The 21626-nt window shown below is 40.2% G+C and overlaps 1 protein-coding gene across 10 annotated transcripts in view; it reads right to left on the bottom strand.

Annotated features, from left to right (window-relative positions):
• CACNA2D1 (calcium voltage-gated channel auxiliary subunit alpha2delta 1) overlaps positions 1-21626 on the bottom strand; it is a 623614-nt gene that overhangs the window by 550694 nt on the left and 51294 nt on the right. The gene's annotated exons all lie outside the window — the stretch shown is intronic.

A 21626-nucleotide genomic window follows, 5' to 3' on the forward strand; every position in this document is an offset into this window, starting at 1 on the left:
CAAAACTGAGTTATAGGCCCAGGCTCCCCATATAATGAATGGGGAGAACGTCACCTTAGAATGTGATCTAGGGTGGAGTAGCAGGCACAGTGGAACCTGGATACAACTCTTCACGCTGCTCCCAGGTTGCCGGAATGGATTTCACCTCCCCAGTTGCTATGCACTCAACCCACACCGAACCCAAATACGGGCATGAAGCAACTAGCATGGATTTGACCCAAAGAGGTTCTCTCAGCCTTGGTCACAACAGCAGAAGCAAAGTGACAACATTATTGGACGGCTTTCGTTCAGCTCTGATCACGAAACAGGACCTAAACCAAGAGAGATGTAAACCACTTTGCATAGTCCAGCTGCTTTGTATTGCACTTCAATGCTGTGTGAACAAGGTCAAGCTCCTAGAAATATAGTTCCCAGTTCTCTATCCAACTGGCACAAGGTTATTTGCCCTTCATGTAAACCAGGTCATTTATCCCTATAAGGAGCTGTTATTTCACTCTTAAAACCAAACAGATGTTTTTGTTTCAAATAGGTAGCACTGACAGGTTGGAGAATGCAGCAGTTAAAGTTCCAAAATCCTTGGAAATTATTGTTGTTCTACTAATATGTACTACAAATCAACTGGGGTACATGAATAGATGGTCTCATTCTAATTTTTTATTATAAACCACTCTACGTGAGCCATCACTCACAGTGGTAACACTACCACCATGTTACGAGTGCAACTTAGACTGGTGAGGACTTGTGTCACCTCTCACCCTGTAACCCACATGTGCCTTAATAGCTTTGCTACTGTAACTCCTTGCCTGTAATGCTCACACAGCAACAAGCAAGCCCTGAGTGTCTGTATAACTGCAGCCCTAGTCCAGTAACTAACTCCTGCAGCTTGTCACCAGCACACCAGTCATATTCCCTGGTTTCTACCAGCTTTTGTTACTAGTTGGAGAATGACCTCAATATAATCCAGGTCCTGATTTTTCCCAAAGCCATGTGCTCTGCAATGTCCAGTCCTCTCCTGGACCATTCAGAGAGATATTAAAGTTCATTTGCTCCTTTAAAGAGACAAAAACACATTACAGCTTATTAACTTAACTGGGGGTAAATATACTTTTCCCTTCAAGCACAGCACTAAGTTGGTTTATTGTAAAAATAAAACAAGTTTAACAACAAAAAGGACAGCGTTAAGTGACACCAAGTAGAAGGAATAATGTTAGAAAGGATAAACAAACAAAAAGCCAAAATGCACTTTCTAATGGCTCAGACCTAATTTAACAAGCTGTAGGCTTTGTTCAATGTCACATCCTAACCCATTTTCCATTCCCAGAGACTTCAACCCCTTGATTGACAGATCCATCTTTCTCAGCTTGCAAGAGCTCTGACTCATTGTATGTCTGTCACATGATGAATGCCAAAGATGGCTTCTGTCCTTGCTTATATGTTTCAAAGTTCAATTATCTTGTTTCAAGAGGTAGGATGATCTCCTACTGTTCTTCTGTTCCTGAGGGCTTCCCATTCCCCTGATTAATTTCCATGTAAATATGGCTTCCATTGTTTTTGGTCACACCATGTTTAATTTTGTTGGAAACAGGAAGTTAGTTGCCTTCCCTCCTGTCTGAGAGGGAACCTATTTCCCCTTGTGTTTTGTCACAGACTTTAAAGTATAGTATCATTAAGTATCCATATTTCCTCATATAATGTTAATACATACATTTCACTATGATATTTATCACCACTGTATCATTAGCAGGAAAGACCTTACATGAGACACTTTTATAATACAGTCACATTGTATACAATCAGTTGATTCAATTGTTTATTACTTGAGGTTCAGCCTCCCTGTCATTGTAGACCAGTAAGCCTTTGCAATCTATTCTTAGAAAAGTAAAATCCAGACCAAGCTTCTCTCCCCTGCTGAGTTGTAGATGCTATACTGTCTCCTCCCCTATTTGTTAGCTTGGTAGTTTTGTTTACCTTATATGTAAATAGACTTTCACTGTCTCTGCCTGACAACCAAGCTAATCAGAAAAGCAAATACATATTCCTTTGTCTAAAGCAGACTGTACTTATGCATTGCTTGCCAAATACATTTTAAGAATATAATTCTAGCCCATATCCGTAACTCAGTACACATCCAATACATACATCACACAAGAAGATTAATAATCAGTGAGTCACTAGTTTACCAATGATATTTTATATGCCACCTTTTAGATACAATTATGACCCGTATGTTAGGTGTGGCGAGTATGTCAGGCTTGATAAGAGTTGCTGACAGAGCAGTGAACCACTAATAAGCCTCTATGTCACAACTACATTGCAATAGTCGGGGCTGCTTGTATTCAACAGCGACACAAAACACTACAAATTAGGGGATTAGAAACCAAGGCCAGGTTTTCTATTGCATTCTGGTCTCTTTGAACCCCTCTGATGGTGCAAAGGGGCCAGCTCTGCCCAGATGAGAATTCCCCTCACATGTACCTCGCCCATGCATCATCACCCCACCTGGCATCAGTGCAGAGAATGTGCAGAGGTGTCTCGTGAGCTCCAAGTATCCCCTCAGCCAGTAGAAGGTCCCTTGAGGAACAATGACAGCTGGTGTAATTGCTGCAGCCCCAAGCACAGATAATTAAGTGGTAACAGCCTCTCTGTTTTCCTCTGCTGCATGAAGCAGAAACTTTACTCAGCAGAGAATCTTGGCTGAGATCATTAAATCAGGAACCCTTTCCCCTGCACACACTTCCCTAAACTGCTTAACACCTTTGGAGAAATTCAAGCACTGTTTGCCCTAAGCCACTTTGCTTGAACATACATGAAAAGAGTGACCAGTAACGTTCATGTGTATAGTGATGGCAAAGGCAACTTCCTATGTTCAGATAGTAATTAAAGATGGCCTATGTTCTTATTAGGTCACTTAGCCTATCTCCTTGATAGTACAGGCTTGGTTCCTCTTAGTCCAATTGCTAGGGTTTTGTTTAGTCTACTGTTCAATGGATTATCTATAAAACCTTGCTTGGAAGACTATGCCACAGTCTAATCCCAGTGGAAATTCTCTTAATTTCATCCTATTATTCCTATTTACCAGCCTAAAAATTTCTCTCCCGCTTTACAGTTATTTCTAGTCTTCATCATTCATTTAGCTATATATATTTGCACCTATGTTTTCCCTTCCTATATAAGAATCAACAGAAGAGGGGGAAAAAAGTCATCTGAACACACAAGGAGCTTCAGTGTATAGAAAACTCAATGGATTCTCCCCTCCTGAGTATGAGGAGAGAACATGGATCTCCAAACTCTGCAGAGCCTAAAGACCAATGATTTAGATAATGGCATAGAGAGTATACTTAAAGTTTGCAGACAATACCAAGTTCGGAGGGGTTGCAAGTGCTTTGGAGGATAGGATTAACATTCAAAATGATCTGGACAAACTGGGGAAATGGTCTGAAGTAAATAGGATGGAATATAATAAGGATAAATGCAAAGTACTCCATTCTAGGAAGGAACAATCAGTTGCACATATACAAAATGGAAACTACTACCTAGGAAGAAGTACTGTGGAAAGAGATCTAAGGGGCAGAGCAGATCACAAGCTGAATATGAGACAACAGTGTAACTGTGGTTAAGCAAACATCATTCTGGGATTTATTGGCAGGAGTGTTGTAAGCAAGACACAAGTAGTAATTGTGCTCTACTCTGCAGTGATTAGGCCTCAATTAGAGTATTGTGTCCAGTTCTGGGTGTCACATTTCAGGAAAGATGTGAACAAATTGGAAAAAGTTCAGAGAAGAGCAACAAAAATGATCTAGGTAACATGACTTATGGAGGAAGATTGAAAGAACTGGGTTTGTTTAGTCTTGAGAAGAGAAGACTGAGTGGGGACACGACAACAGTTTTCAAGTACATAAAAGGTTGTTACAAGGAGGAGGGAGAAATATTGTTTTCTTCAACCTCTGAGGATAGGACAAGAAGCAATGGACTTATATTGCATCAAGGGCAGTTTAGGCTGGACATTTGGAAAACCTTCCTAACTGTCAGGGTAGTCAAGCAGTGGAATAAACTGCTTAGGGAGGTTGTGGAATCTCCATCATTGGAGATTTTTAAGAGCAGGTTGGACAAACACCTGTCAGGGAGGATCTAGGTAATGCTAGATCCTGCCATAAGTACAGGGGACTCGACTAGATGATCTCTCAAGGTCCCTTCTGGTCCTATGATTCTATGATCCACAGGAAAATCTATTCTTAACTCCACTGATCTCAGAGCACCCGCAAGAAATGCCTGTCCTCAAGGGCATTTGTCTTCTTATGGCCACGTCTGCATAATCCTCCACTTAGGAGGCATGCAGACTTTGGATCCCCTTTTACGACTTTGCCCATTCATTCTGCTCTCTGTGGTCTCTCTCAGGAGGGTAGAAATCATGGAAGTTAAATGTGCTCTCAGCAGTTAAGATCTGCTATTCTGGAAATATTAATGTTGTAAACGGTTCAATATTAAAAAAGAATTGGCCATTTTTCATATTTGATACGGTCTCTTCCAGAATTGCAGTTATTTTAGAGTCTGTTACAAAGCAGATGTGCTGTATCTAATCCAAAAAAGGAATGCCTTTGTTAAAGGGGAAAAGAAAGGGGGGGAAAAAAATAACCCAAGAATGGCTTGCATCTCATTATAGTGCATCCCATCGTGTTCCGTCCGTTTGGACTGTGACAAATTATACAGCACAGTGTGATAGGAATGTAATAAAGCTTACATTTACAATGCAGCTTGAACTAGTGTCTCCAAAATTTGAAGGGGACAGTGTCCACATTTGGATTGGATAACTGCATTCATTTTCAAAAACAAAGGTTCACTTTGAATTTTTGTCAGCAACTATAATACCCATAGGTTCTCAGGGGGTGCCAAAAGAGGCTTCACTGATAATTCCAGTCTACTGATAATACCAGCTTGTTAGATGCCTCGGTAATAATAGGCATATTGTGGGAAAGCCATAGGAGTGTGTGCTGGGGATAAAAGGGTAGGAGTGTTACATGAAAATCTTAGAGATTTCTGGAGACTCCCTGACAGCATTCTTCCAGGGAGATGGAGTTTGCTTCCCCTCAGATCCTGCCACCTACCTCAGTCCCTATGGACCATGAGGCACTTATAGGAGGCTTAGGCGATCCATGGAGCCGCCATGTACCCCTCCAGTACTCTGGTCCGTAGTGGCATCCCAACTCCATTTGACCCTTATAGAGTTCTAGCAGCGCTAGAATGCTCCATTATATTCTGTAAGGTTGTTCAAAAAGAGCCAAGAGAAAGGCTCTCATTTTCTATGAGAACGTATAGGATGTTTTCAATAGGAGTTCAAAGCCTCCATTCACCCACTTTGACAAACCAGCACTGCCTACACTAGAATTTCTCTTAATATTTCTCACCTTCATGCTAACATCCGTGGGAATGTTAGGCAGGGTTTTGCAACACAGTGGTTGAACAGCCAACGTACCAATCTCTCCCAGTGCTCTCATGTTGCTAGTGCTAGTGGAGAAGGACTGGCAATACTGCAAGGGTGGGAAATTTTTAAACAAATGTTAGCATAGAGACAACAGGTGAAATCTTGGTTCCACTGAAGTCAACGTTCCTGTTCCCTTTTCCCCCATCTCTCTCCCCCTTTCTTACCCCATTCATTTTTACTCCCCTCACCGGAACACGACTTTTTCCAGTTGGGACAATTTGCTACCAGCCTCCCAGACAACAAATAAGCAGCTCCCTTGAAAGTTAGTATTAATGCTCTTCTGTGGATCAAATTATAAGGGATGGTTTTCTCCCCAGAGATACTGTATGTGCTTTGCTTTTCCTCTTCAGCATTATAGCAACAGTTCACCCTCATCAGTTCCTTTCTTTGCTTATTCTCATCTTGAGCCTCCCGCACATGGCTAGACAACAAGCTGCTGATGTGTCTCTGGGCTTATTGATGGATTACATTCTTATTGACTACTGTAATTAATTCACATTATTCTGATGCTTTTCCATATTATTTTCCAGGTTTTGTTTTTCAGAAGCCCCACATATAAATTATTTTAAAGGTATCTGGTTTAGATCTTCTCTCAGTTTTACATCAAGTAAACATTTAATCTAGTATTTTCTATTCTACAGAATAGCTTGTAAATGTGGATTCTTTATGGGGTATTGTGTGTGCCCTGCAGCTGTGATATAGGAAGCCTACCATCTGCTTTAGTGAAAGGGACACCAACTTGAAATCTAGTCACTTAAACAAAACAACAAACAAAACGAGAGAGAGAGAGAGAGAGAGAGAGAGAGAGAGAGAGTGTGTGTATGGGTAGTAGTTTCAGGTACTACAGTTGCTCCTGAGATCATCTGCCAATCTCGGTGGTTTCATCATCACATCTTCCTTATTTTAAAAAAAAAAAAAAAAAAGTCTTTTTATGTCGGAAAAACCCACACAAACAAAAAACTGACATAGTGACATCCATTATACAAAAAGTTTTCCAATGCACAAAATAAAGGAAACAAAAACAAACAAAAGAAAAAACAAAAACAACCCTGAGCATTTTTTCTCTAGTCTATCTTAGTTATAAAAGGATTTCAGGTTTTATCTATAGCAATAATGGATAAAATCAGACCGGATTAATTTTTAAATTGACAATTTCCATTTACCACAATTGTGCTCTCCATAGTCAATTTTTTTTTCCTTTTATGATAATTGTCAGCTACTCAGATCTGGGATGGTAAAAAAACCTAGTTTTGTTAAAATTACTTTAACATTTAACTTTTTGAATTTTGAAGCAAATTACTCCTAAATGAACGAACATCCATTTCTTTCATGATGGGAAACTGCTGAAATGCAAACTGATGCCTTTCTTTATGTGGAAAAAACATGCTTAGCTTTTCTATTAATATCCAATTGACTATTAAATAAAAATATCCCAGGCCTGCTTCTGATCTCCCTTAGGCCCAATCCCGCAACTGGCTCCACACCGATGGGAGAACAATGAAACTAATAAACTAAAATTACAATGACAATCTCCCTCTCCAATATAGCTTTGTCTAAAATAACGTATACTTCCAAACATTGCTTTACATTTTATATCCACGACAGAATATTTTCTAGAATATTCATCCCAGATTGTGTGCTCTGTAATGTGAATTCTCTTAGTATTATTGTTTCTATAGTGGTTAATACAATGGGGTACGCGACAAAAAAGAATAATTCAGATCCTCCCCCCAGCTAATATTAAAAGTGACACATTGTAAAGTAGTTTTTAAAATTCCTATCACGATTAATGCAATTCTCTCCCATTCCCACATGCATCTAAGTAACACCAGCAGTATTTACTTATATTGTCTAACATTTATAATTGTGAATTTTAATCCTCCATCTCACTATCAGATATAAGTGGCTTGGTAGCATATGGTTTAGGTATTTCAAGCTTTTGTTAGATGTGGTTTCTTAACTGGACACATTCTCAGCCCTAAACATGCAATGGAAATTATGCACAACACTTGTAAACTGAAATCCCAGTCCCAAATGGCAATTTCTATTAAATGTATCATATTATCTCATTATGATTTTTTTTAAATATGTCAATTTAAAAAAAGAAATGAAACAAGAGCTTCTGGGCACTGAAATGCTTGTCTGCTGCTTCTTTTCACTGAAGCCTGCAGTCTAATATCTGTCTGACAGCTGCTCATGGTCAGAGTTTATTTAACAATTGGAAAGCTGTCACAGCAAACGTAAGGTCTTGAGACTTAAAGAGACAGCAATCTTTTTTCCTGTTAAGGCCAGCAATAGACCCTCTATGCTGAAGAGAGGTTTGTTTCTGACTGTTCAGCAGAGCATTAAAGTTGTAATGAGAACTTTTAAACAGAAAATCAGAATATATTTAAGATCAAAAGAGACACTATATTGTAATGCAATTGCTCTGAACCCGTTTTTGTCATTTCATGCACTGACAATTATTGCAAGAGTAAATTACGGAGATGGGTTTCCTTTGAGATGGATTTAAATATGATAAACATTCCACAGAGCAAGGAGGCCATAACTCGCATATATGTTGTTCTCAAAGGTAAAGACAATGACCAAGAAGAAAAACAGTTTTTCCTAGTGGCTAGAGCACTGGATTAGGACTCAAGAGTCCTAGGTTTTGTTTCTTGCTTCACCTCTGATTTGGTGGTTGATCTTGGGCAAGTCATTTTCCTGTGCCTCAGTTTCCTCATCTACAAAATGGGAATAATGAGACTTACCTCCTTTGTTAAAGGGTTTTGAGATCCACGGATGAAAAGCTCTACATAAAAGATTATATATAGAATATATGTTCCACACATGTGCAGCTCCTACTGACTTCAATGGGAACCTCATCTGAGTGTTCAGAAGCAGAATTTGGCCTGATATTTCAAACACAGGGCCACAGCATGCCATTTGTTTTTAAACAGAACACATCAATAAGTTGAGCGGGATACTCTGTTTAAAAGCTGATGGTAAGAGGTGGTCCATAAAGATCAATTTGACAGTCAGTACAATAAACATTCTTTCACTATAGCAATTTACAATCCCCAGAGTCATAGGGTTTTAGCCATGGCCATTTAAACATGCGCCTAGTTGAAAATCAGCATAAAAAGGTCTCTGCCTCGGAGACCCTTCTTTACACAACCCCAAACCTGTTTTTTTTTTAATATTCAACGTGTTTAAAATAAACTTCACACATTTTTTGCACCACTAGTTCAGTATATGAAAAACTTAGAGCCCAAGCGGATTTCAAAAATTAAAGAAACTAGCGAATTCAGACAGTGTTACGTCTGTGAATACTTTGAGCTCTCTCCTTCTCCCACTAAAGTTGATGTGTGTTTTGTCACCAACATCAATAGGAGCAGAATCAGGTCCTTTATTGTTTAACTTGGCTTTTGAGGCTGTGTGCGCTGATGTAAGGCCCAATCCTGCTGTGTTTGGCTCTGATGTTATATACGGCTCTGATGTCGTCATGGACCCCCGGTGATTTCACTGTGCTTCTAGGGGTATGTTTACACAGCCAGTGGCAGTGGGTTGACAGACTCAGGCTTGCGGGGCTTACGCCATACAGCTTTGTAGGCAGCACTTAAGTTGCAGGTTGGGCTTCAGAGTTCCAGCCCAAGCTGCAACAGCTACACAACTATTTTTAGTGCAGTAACACAATCCCCGCGAGCCCAAGTCTATCAACCCAGGCGGTTAGGCTCGCTGCCACGGGCTGCATGGACATACCCTAGATGGCCAGAGCAATCAGTCAATCAACGCAGATCACAATGACGTTTGGGACCTTACTTTTCAGCTCCTCAGGACTATTTCATTTGTGATTCCAAAGGGTGCCCAGCACACTTTTGAATACCTAACAAACAGTTTAACTAATGAAAACTATGGATTGCAAGAAGGTGAATTGTTTACAAAATAGTTCAATATTTCTCAGCTTACCCTCCTCCCCCTCCCAAAAGCAAACCACTCTTAATTCAATAGCAAAGCAACGTTTGAAAAATGAAGATAAAGGAGACTTGACTCAGAAGTAATGAAAGAGCAAGCATTGCTATATTTATCCCATCTACCTCTACTCTGTTTTCCTGCTCAGAATAACCTTCACTTTCAGAATCAGATGCTTTTGGAAGATTTACTATCTGTGAAAGGAGGGGGAAAGGGGGCACATTGAAAAAAATCATGCTACAAAATTACCATAAATACAAAATTGTCAGTCACGATTTTTCCCTCTCAGACAAAAGAGAAAGGCAAGCAGAAATTGCTTGTTATTACAATTTATAGAAGACCTGTGAAAGGAGAACACACATTACAATGGAATTATTAACTTTCTATAAGGAAATTACTAGTTTTGCTAGTGTATATAGTTCCTAATGAGTTTTAATACTACATATTCTAATGACCTATTATGCTGACAGTACTTTTATTTCACGTCTGGGTGGTTGGACAAATGGGATTTGAAAAGCGCAGAGAGAGGCCGATCCTGTGAGATACTGACCAAATTGCATTGCAATGGGCTGACTGCCCTCAGCTCCCATTTATTGTAAGCCAAAGGGAAGACTGAACACATAAGGCCTGATCCAATAACCACTGAAGTCAATGCAAAGACTCCCACAGACTTCAGTAACGGACATGAGATCAAGCCCTTAGCAAAGAGGCATTACCTTGAATCACACCAACAGTATCTAAAGATGGGTAAAACGGTCACCTCAGTTTTAAAACCCATGTGTAGCATGGAAGCCATATTAAAGAAAAGCAGCCAAGAAAAGCTGAACACCACAGCTCTGAGTGACTTATTCGTTAGCACAGGACACTTAACGATTCAGTCAGATACCCTGCCATGAAGGATCGTTACAACCACAGTAAGACACGCTGAACTAATTATGTAAGCTGGAGGCATGTCTTAACCTGAGCCCATGGGTTTCTTGGATACTTCGGTATAATCTATTTGCTGCCAATGGACTGCAGGCATGCATAGTAAATTGCATTAGTACGGAACGAAGGTGTATGCAAAGGATTATGTTCTTTAGCTCAAGTGATCGGGACTTGTGCTGTGAGCACTGAAGATCCTAGTTCTATCCCCTAATGTCAGTGGCATCTATGTGCATATGCACTACCAGCGATTCATTGGAAAACTATCACATGGGACTAATGCTTGGAACAAGCTTTTGTCTAACTAAAGGTTCGACTGTGGCCTCTAGCTACTGCACTGAGTAGGGAATGGTTGGGAGCCATGCTGTCCATGTGTACACATTGCAGAATCCATTGTACTGCACGAATGAGGAAACTACTTTTTTCTTCCCCAATCCCCTTTGCCCCTCTTGTCTATCTTTCTAAGAGCAATACACTGGGCTGCTACCTATGTAGTACGTAAGTGCCTTTCACATAAAATAGCGTACCAATAGCTAAGTCCCTAGAGTACTCCAAGGAGTCTCCAAGTCTTGTGTCTTTGCAGGGTATAAATATTTTGCTTGAAGTAGGATTATTTATTTGGTTGGTTGATTTGTTTGTCAGCATGGCGGGAGGAGTGGGCATCTGTACAATGACTGTCATTCTCATTCAGAGAAAATGCTTTCTTTACTGTCTATTTAGGCTGCAAACTCATCAGGGTAGCAATTATTTACTATGTTTGTCTAGTGTCTAGCTCAGTGATTAATTGTAGCCTCTTGGCACTGATGGAATACTAATAAATACCACCTGATTCCCCCACCCCTTTAAATTAATAAACTTCTACATTAATCTTCTGTGCAGTGCTCATGAAACTCACTGCCTGCAATAAATTATAATATTAATTAAATAATATTAAATAATAGCAGCACACATACCAGTGATGCTGGGAGGATGGAAAGCACTGTGTAAGTCTGGAGTAACTGCATTCAAATGAAAGGGTTCAATTCTGATTTCATTTATACAAATGTAAATCCACAGAAGTCAGTGGAATTAGTCCTGATTTACACTGTTGTAATGGAGATCAGAACTGGGCCCAATGGAATTATTCCTGATCGACACCTGTGCAAATGAGATACTGTTAATTATCTAATTTGTGCATTTAGGTCCCCATCAACCTCAACATCCTGAATCTCAAAACATTTTACATGGATTAGAAGCACTATTCCAATGTTACAATAGAGGAAACTGAGGCATAAGAGTTTATACGATTGCCATCAAAAAGTTACCAGAGGGTAATTATTTGTTGCCACTACCGATCTGCACCTGATTTGATCCAGTGAGCTAGATACATAAATCTCTGTATTCTTGAGTGCTATGTCACATTAGCAATCTAGTTTTTTTTAAGTGAGGGGAGGAGAAGAGAAGGTTAGCCCTCCCTCCCGTCCAAACCCTTTCTTCTTCTGGAGGAGCCTGAGCATTTCCATGCTCAGCAGAAAGGCTTTAGAAGGTAAATGCCCAGAATTTACTCAGCATGAGTGAAATCCACATCTAGGTTTCTTAAGGTGGGATAGGGAGGCTAAATCCACTTCCAAAACCAGGTCCAAAGCTGGAGTTGCAGCTGCAGTCCCACCACATCTTGACCAAGGCATCGGGGCCACTGGATCTACAAAAATACAGCCACTCAAGTCCCTCCCAAGTGCAGCGCTTACTGCAAGCAAGCCTATGGGGGCTTGGTGAACGCGCCCATCCACAGACATCCATGACTGCTCTACCAGCCGCTCCAGTAAATAACCGCAAGGTGAGGCTTATGTATGTAATGCAGAGAGTTTGTAATAAGCTCTCCGCACCTCAGGTAAATACCACAGTGGGAGCCCAATGCAGTAGTCTTTACACCAGTGAAAGTTAGCAGCAGGATGAGTCAGTGGTTAACGCACTAGCCTAGGACTTTACAGATCTGGGGGTGACCCCCTGCTATAGATTTATTGTGTGACCTTGACCAAGTTACATCACCTCTATGTTCTCTATCTGGAAGATGAGAGAAATTCTGTTGTCCCATCTCACGGGGGTGTTGTAAAGATAAGTATATTCAAGACCACGGAGTGCTCAGATTCTATAGTAATAGGATACATTCCTGACTTCAGTAGAGGTTCTGCTGCCTCCATTAAGACAGCAGGATGAGGCCTCAATTACACTACTACTTTCTACAAGCAAACTCTGTATAAATCAAGTGACAGACAGGTGTTTAGCAGAGCAAGCCCATAATGACAGCTGCTGCTCCACAAATATTTCTCTTCTTTTTTGCCAAAAGAGTCTCCTTTTGCAATCTGCAGCTTTCCAGTAAACATGAAAAATGTTCCCTAATGGCAATTCCTATTATACAGAGAATCATTTATTTTTAAAAAACATAGAACACTTTCACTTTTCTTAATGTTTAACCCAAGATACTTATGCCTGACAAACAGATGCAGATCCAAAATGAACATATCCTAATTGGATACCCTTTAAACATTATTAAAGTTTAACCAACTCCAGTTAAATGAGAGGTATCTCATATAAAGAGATAAGACTTAATAAAGCTACAGCTCATTGATTGCCATTGTTTCCTAAATGTGTTTCATTACAGGCTCTTACAACTGGATCTGTATCAAGTATGTTTATTGCTTATAAGAAGAAAATTAATCAAATACTCAAAATCTGCTTAACACTGCTATAGCCCAAAAACGAGAATTTCATCTTGCATGACAAGGATTTTGTTTTTAAATTTGTAGCAGATGGAGCTTAGTATATATCTTTTTAAAATAATGAGAAATCTGGTCCAGTGAAGAGAACAAAAGATCCAGGTTTCTTTCCTGACTCTTTATTTGGAACATTTCTGCACATATTTAGTTGCTTTTTAACACATGTTGACATACAACTGCAACTTCTAGTGTAATTTAGACACGGTTTCTCGCAGTGTCATGAAAAATCCGCTGTGTAGCCAATTGTTATATTCACAATTTTTAACACGATACAAGAAACTAAAAATCCAACTGCAGTGCAGTGAGACACTGGCAAGTCACATAGAACCAGGCTCAGTTTCCATTACTGCAAAATTGTCTTACTGATACTAACCTATGTAAAGTGCTTTGAAATGCAGGTTGTTTAGAGATTAGGATGATGGGGATCTAAGTAAACAGATTAGATCATTAACTGTATTTACATTTGCAATGATGTCCATTGGGAATAATTCCACTGGGCCCAGTTCTGCTCTCAGTTACAACAACACTGAGAATCACTTCACTGACTTCTTTGGATTTACACTTGTGTAAATGAGATCAGAATTGAACCCATTCATTACAATGCAGTTACTCCAGATTTACACCAATGGAACTGGGATTAGAATCTCTTGCCTATGGATGAAAAGCACTATGTAAGTGCTGCTGAATTATTTTATTATGTAGTAGTTCTGTCCTTGGGCATAGCACTGCTTGACAAAAGAAAAAAAATGTGATTGAAAAATAAATTTCATTGTAATGGGATTTTATAAAGTGCTTAAAATGCAGTTTTGCTAAGGCATTTTATGCATGAAAGTTTTATCAATTGCATTTAACATATCAGGTTCATATGTTCGCTATCATTTATTCCAAAATGAATTCTTTTCTCCAAAACTAATAAGCATTACATTTTAGCCTTGGTAAAAAAGCATAATGAAATTAAAATATGGCAGATTGAATACTAGAAAAGAAGTGATTAAAGGTTAAGGAGAGAGGCTTATACAAATGAGGATCAAAATATGATGTCTGACACATACATTCCCAGGGAAATTCTGAGTGGTCTTTTAAATAATTTCCTTTGGGCCACAAAAGTTGTATCTTTACACTGTAGTACAGCCTTGCCTTCATGCAGCTTGAGTGAAGCAGTTATGCATTCATCCTGCTGCACTGTACTTTTTGTACAGTAATACATATACATTTGTCATCTTTATAGTTAACAATTACCTCACACCAGTATCTGCGGCACTGCTGTTCTTTCCTATTATAGAGTACACGGAAAGGTGGTGGTATCTCATGTGTCTGTGTGGTACAAGTATGTAAATGCTGTCTACCCAATGTAGCGGCAAGCAAGCACTGAGAACTGGTAAAGTCACCCTATCAGTTCAGGGCCTGTCCCTGAAGTCAAAGCCCTGCAGTAGAAGTTTTGCCTGAGAAAGGACTAGCAGATCAGACCCTAAACCAACAAAACACTCAAAGAGATCATTTTAAAAGTGCATTGTGACATTCACAGTTGTCTTTATTGTTCTGTAGATATTGCTAAGGCCATTCGCCACTGAAGCTGTGTGTTTGCCAGAAGTGCATTTATAAAATCTGCTCAGAATATATTAAATCACGCATACACCCAAAGTCTCTCCTGATTTAGGCCTCTCAATTCTGCTTCCACTGAAGTCATTAGCAAAGCTTCCATTGACTTCAGTGGTGCAGCCTCACCGATTTTACTGGCATTGCATGAGACGTAAATGGGGCATAGTCTTTGGAAGTCCTCATTCTATGTATGCTCTGTGTATAAGGCGACAAATACATCAAAATACACCCAATTTATATTCATTGGCTACCTTGGGTAATTCCAAGTCTGCAGCAGGGACTTTAATCTGGGTCTCCAACCTCTGGTGAGTGCTCTAACCACCAGACTATAAGGTATTCTGGGGGAAAAAGCACACTGTCTTCTGCTGAAGCTATTCCACTTGGTATAAGTAATTAGTCACTGGGCCAGAGAGAGTGATCTCTAGCCTGGGAACTAGGCTTGTTTAATCTGCAGAAGAAAAGAATGAGGGGGGATTTGATAGCAGCCTTTAACTGCCTGAAAGGGAGTTCCAAGGAGGACGGAGCTAGGCTGTTCTCAGTGGTAGTAGATGACAGAACTAGGAGCAACAGTCTCAAGTTGCAGTGGGGGAGGTCTAGGTTGGATATCAGGAAAAAGTTTTTCCACTAGGAGGGTGGTGAAGCACTGGAACGGGTTACCTAGGGAGGTGGTGGAATCTCCATCCTTAGACATCTTTAAGGCCTGGCTTGACAAAGCACTGGCTTGGCTGATTTAGTTAGGATTGGGCCTGCTTTGAGCAGGAAGTTGGACTAGATGACCTCCTGAGGTCTCTTCCAATCCTAATCTTCTATGATTCAGGTACTAGCCTAGGAGGGGGGATACCTGGGTTCCTGTCCTTGCACCAATTAATATTTAATCTCTAGAAGAAAAGTACTAAAGATTATGAAAATAGACTTGTTTTTATACCATGCTTTTCATAGTCTAGGTAACTCAAAGAGCTTTCCATAATGATTTAAAATACTGCTAAAGCAGCAAATGCGCAGGTGAAAATGGTGGCTACTAAGCAATCAAGAATAGTTCACTACCAATCTTTGATCCTTAGAACCTGTTTGGAAAAACAATGTTTTCTGCAGTTGATTCTTCCTATTTAATCATCACAAGGCTTCATAAATAAAACATCAGAAGGTAACATACTGCTATGTGATACAAGGCCACGTAGTAAAAGAAACAAAAATATTTGACTCCAATTCACCTTTCCTCATCATCCTACAGTTACCACTACTCCCATCTACAAAAGTGTTTACCAAAGTGTTCTATACAATGGGATCTCTTTGTTGTAGACAAAAGTGTTGCTGTGCCTCCAGACGAATCATCTATTTCATTTGCAAATATCTTCTAGCCTTCAAAAGCTAGAAAGTGCAAAAGCTGTCACCTCTGTAACATACCACAGCTGTCACAGCATAGAGATTTAGCACTGCAGAAATATAAATAGACTCCATCTTCTAAATCCAAAAGGTAGGATTTATCTGCATTCGGTGCTGGCATTTAAAAAACAAACAAAAGAAAGAAAATAGAAAAATAAAAACAATTGTCAAATCAAAAGGGTATTGAACAGATTATTAAGCACCCACAATAGTAGCACTAAAATGTATAAAATCCTGAGGCCTTCAAATTCCTTGTGTTCTGTAAAGTAAATTTCATTGAAATTGCAATGAGTTCCTGTTTTTAAAAAAAAAAAAGGAGCCGGTGGACTGCAGATACATATTAATGGCTGTCACGATACTTGTTGTAGAAACATCTGTAAGGAAATAACCAACGATTCATACTCCTAGAGTGAAGGGTCAATCTAGTTCAATACACAGTGCAGTTTGCTGTATGGAGAAATAGTCTTAAGTAAAGGGTAGAAAACTATTGATGTAAAAGATCAGGCCCAGATCGGCAAACCCTAACTCATTTGAGTAGCCCCTTGACCGCAATGGGACAACTCAAATGAATGACCACTATTTGTTTGAATAATGGCTATAGGATCAGGCTCATGGCTGTGCCAGCCAGTGTGAATAGGCCACATCTGTGTTAAAGCCATGTGTGACTAACCTCCTCCAGTGTCACAGTTACCTCCAGCCACATTGCCAGCTACTGAGATTTTATTGCAAGTCTCTCAAGACTGATTTCTCATTTTTCGTAAAGCCTTGGCTCTTGGAGTCATGTTATTACACAAGAATCTCATTTATTTAAAAAATATATACATTTGTAACGCTCAGTTCTTTGTGTTGAGAAAATGGAAATAGAGGGGAGAGTGCCTAGAAGGGATGGATGAAAATGTGACAATTAAGGCTCAAAAGCCAGCAGGCAAATAAAAACAACCCTTTAAAAAAATCTCGTGATTTTAAACTAATCTCATGATTTCATGACCCATGGTTTTTGAATGTCTGGGCTTGGCAATAAAGTATGTGCTCAGAAACAGCAAAGGCTTAGAAATGATTTCTGAGCATGTAGATGGGGCCAAATATCAGCAAGGGTCACTTCCACAATAAAGCTGGAGAAGTGTATTTCAGTTTTAGAACAACTCCTTCTCAAAGAGGCTTTGCTATCCTTTTTCAGGCTGGGGTACATGCCCTATAGTCAGAAGGCCACAATGTCTGTCAGACCATCCAATGCATGTTAAAAAGACAGACTATTTAGAAAGAGTGTCTGACATTTACATGGGCACCATCCCTCTCCCTTTCTTCTCCTCCCCTGCCCCATCTAGACACATTCCCTAATTAAGCATCAATACAAAGCAATGTAATTGAACAGATGTAGTAGTCATTAACAGGAATTACCCATTTTCCTATCAAATCAGAGTGTATAAAGAGGGCTCTGTCTGTAATGGGTGAACTTACTTGCCCCATAGTCCCCAAGAGGGACGTACAAACAGATCAAGACATCACACATGCATAACTGATCTCAGCTCTGACAAGCTTTTTGTCACTCACTCATCCATCTTTGCTTATCAGGGTTAATAGTGGCTAGAATCGGAACTGGACAATTTAATAAATAAGAGCATTGGATGGGTTTCAAATGAAGCATACCAGAACACAGGCTTTAGTGACATGTTGATTAAAGGTCCATACATAACACAGGCTTTTACGAGGCAGCTGCTTAAAAGACAATCTTTTTGAGTAAAAAAAGAGCAGAGTAGCTGGTCTCCCTTGGCAATTTACTGTGAAATATTTGTTTGCTTCACAAGGATCTGATTCACAATCACTGCACTTGCATGGTTTGTTGATTAAATCAGTTTCTCTAGAATTGAGCAAAGAGGGGGAGGGGGAGTACCAATTGCTAAAGCAATTCTTCTCTCTGCATTATGCAAAACAGGGAGTACCAATTGCTAAAGCAATTCTAAGTTTGAGTAACCAAAGTATTGCATCAAGAATTATGCTAAATTAGCCCTATGATGGTGGTTACCAAAAGTGTAACAACCAGAGTTTCTCTCTGTTGATTCCCCTGAAAAGAGCAAAAACACAAACCCAAGGTTCAGAATGAAACCACGATGGTACCCTGAATCCGAGCACGGACAGAATGTACATATCACCAGCGACATAAGCAGCAGCTCTCCCCCTTGAAGGGGAAGGTGCTGCAACACTCCCAGACGTGGCAATTAGAGGTAGGAACATTGGTTCTGAGCCTGGCTACCTGCAAGAGGCTGCTTCAGTCCTGCGGGGGTCTAACAAAAAGCTCAAGGAATCCACAGTAGGGCACTTACAAGCTCTAGCTGTGAAGTGTCTGGCTATCCAAGGAGAGGGGACTGAGAAAAGGCCCAGTGGCAAGTGTTTGAAGGGGAGAGGGAAGAAACATTTTTCTGGTGTGAGAGGCAGAGGGTGTTTAGTATTGAGCCACCGCTGAGTGAGTGGCAGCGAATAGAAAATAGCATAGGCCTACAGATGGCTGAAAGGGTGTGCAGTTGGGGGAGGCACCTACATTGCAACAGGGAAGGAGACAAACTGAGTAAATAATGAATGGAGTTCTTTTTTTTTTTCTTCTTTTTTACAAGAACCAATGGCTGCCGACTTTTTTTTTTCTTTTTAAATGTGTTTTTCGACTGCAGTCTCAGGCAGTCCTTGAGCAGCTCAGTAAAATGGCTGCCATTCTCACTAGAGAGAGAGAGGTTTTGTAGACTGAATTTCACTTTTGTCAAATCCATAATCAAACAGCTGGGAACCTCGCCGGGGCAGCTCACAGTGTTCAGAAGATAGGTTAATCACCTCGACATCTCTGAAAGTCTAACGCTCCCCCCCATAGAAGGCAAGTCTTACTGTGAAACACCTTGGCACAGCTGTGTTGTCTTGACGCAGCAGGTCCATTCCTTTATCAGGTTTTCACACAAAGGGCAATAATGCTGTCCACTTATCTTCTGTGCACGGAACACGATTTACTTCAGAAGTAAATCTCTGTGCCCAACATCTCAGAAAAGGCATAGTGCTAAGCCCATAGATGTGTATGATATTTACACTTTGTGCTCTAATAGTCAGGGGCGAGGCATGAATCCACTTTGCTCTAGCATCCTCAGTGATAGAAATATCCAATAACTGGCTTTCAGTGGTGCTGCTGGGTGCAGTAAGTCTGCTGATGACTAAGGGTATGTCTACACTAAGTATCTATGCTACGGCGGTAGCGTAGATACTATAGTGAAAGAAAGAAGGGGGGAGAGAGAAACACCTATCAATGCAGTAAATCCACACCCTGGAGCCATGGTAGAATAATTTTCTGTCCACCTAGCTGCATCTACTGTGGGGGTTGGTCAACCTAACTACATCATGCAGGGCATGACATTTTTCACAGCCCAGAGCAACATGGTTAGGTTCACCTAAGATTTAGGCGTGGACCACGTCTGAGAGCTCTCTCAGGTCCTCCTACTTGCTACACAGCACCAGAAGCCAATCCTGCTTTAAACTCAAAATGTGGAACTCAAATGGGGAAAGTAGTGAGTTAGTAACTCGCTTCTATATTCAGATTTCTCCCCATCCCCTAGCAGACGTGCTGAGAATTGTATACACAGCACTGTACTGAATATTGTGTTTTCTTATTTCAAACTGTCCTCTAATGCTGGGGCATCTCTACTTAAGTACTATTGACTGAACCACCTTATGCTGCATGTCAAAGTCACATAAAATTACTGAATTTCGATCAGCACTAATCCATTCTCCAAATGTTGTCATTTTGATTCTCGGTGGATTGTGCAGTACAAGTGCCAGATTCTACTCATAAAAACTGATTCTGTACGCGAGGGTCTCACAAGCCTGTTTTAAACCCCACGCCCATGCCACAGACAAGCTCTTACATGCCAGTTATTGATTAGAGTTTCAGAAGTGCTTTGGAAGATACTAAATTTGCTGTTCTCTTTAGAGTATGGATGCATCATTACATCAACGCGGCGGAAGGGATGCACATTTGGCCAGGTTCTCCATTGCAGTGTGAATGGGTGCAGTTGTGCCAGTGGAGTTACTTCCATTTGCAGCAGCTGAAAATAAGGCCCCTTGGGTTCTATGTTGTGTGGAGGGAAAAAAAAGTTGTCTCCCCTCCCCTAATTTCTCATGTACGCTGGAGGCGCCCAGCAGCTCCATTATTGTCAATCCATTCAAAAAAAGTCATAGGTGTCCAAAAGTTACGAGATCGGCTTAAATAGCATGAGATTTTAAACAATCGTTTTTTAGAATTTAACGTGCCATCTGCTTTTTGAGACTTTAGGGGGTTCAAATTTCCTAGTTTTCCTCAGCAAATCTGAGGGCAAAAAAACTTACCTTAAAAAAATGAAATCTGATAGTTTCACGTAATCACAACTCCAGGAGTTGGGGCTTCAAGGCCACTACCAAAGATGGTGAAAACTGGCAGCACTGACCCACTTATTAGAATTGAGGCTTCAAGCTGTATTAAAGGCAGCAGGCTCATTTACAGACTATGCCCGCATGCAAGTCAAGTTGGACTGGTTGAGCAAGGGGTGCTACATTGTGTACATAGCTAGTCTACGTACAAACATGTTTGTTGTTTATTGTAAACTCACCCTTATCACCACCAGATTGATTCATCCATTTTTGGCATCTTGTTATAAACCTACACTGCTAATTTGTTAGCCAGGGACGGACTCTTTGCTATGTCTTTGTACAGCACCTAGCACAATGAGACCTGATAATTAGGCTGTGATTTTTATAGCTGCTAAAAGGATTTACAAGCCCAATTCCCACGATGTTAATGGCAACGGAGTGTTAAAATCCCCTAGGTAGTTTTGGGGGGAAAAAAATCTTTGCTTGAAAATCTCTCTAAATCTCTATTAGCAAAACTGCTATTTATGGGCACCTCACACACACAGAAACAAACATTTGAATGCATGCCAGTCAGGTTCCTTTGCACCTACCTGACCTGGCTGGGTACACATAGGATTCTGTACACAAGCAAATGGAGATGTTTAATTTCTTTTTACCCATCTGCAGAATGAGCATGTTTGCTTCCATGTCTCCCACAGGTGCTGAGAGTCATAGTTAACATTTAGAGCACTCTGAAATCCTCCAATTAAAAAGGCCCTAATGGCACAAGGTATTATTAAAACCTGATTTATCTATTTGTACCCTCTTTCTAAGGCTGTCCTTGAAATGTAATCCCTTTTTCATCCACAGTATAAGAGTGCTGTGCTATGTGGGATCTGTGAAGGCGCTGCCACAGATTACATTGTGATAAGAATGAAGTGAGACGGCTTTATGTCTTGTACAGGTAACCGACAAGATTAATTAATGAAGGTCTAGAGTCTATGGTTAATATTTAATCATCTTAATACTGTGATTTAAAGAGGCTACTGATACCCTCAGAGGGAGATATGGAGAGTACTTTCAAGGAAAAGCATTGGGAAAAAAGGGTATGTTGACATTTCTGCTCAAGTTAAACTCCCAGGTGTACACAAATCTGATATACTTCTATTCTCCTGTGT

This window comes from Emydura macquarii, unplaced genomic scaffold (genome assembly GCF_026122565.2).
Source record: "Emydura macquarii macquarii isolate MOO-44397 ecotype Brisbane River unplaced genomic scaffold, CSIRO-AGI_Emac_v2 contig_2636, whole genome shotgun sequence".
In the NCBI taxonomy this organism is placed as follows: Eukaryota; Metazoa; Chordata; order Testudines; family Chelidae; genus Emydura; species Emydura macquarii.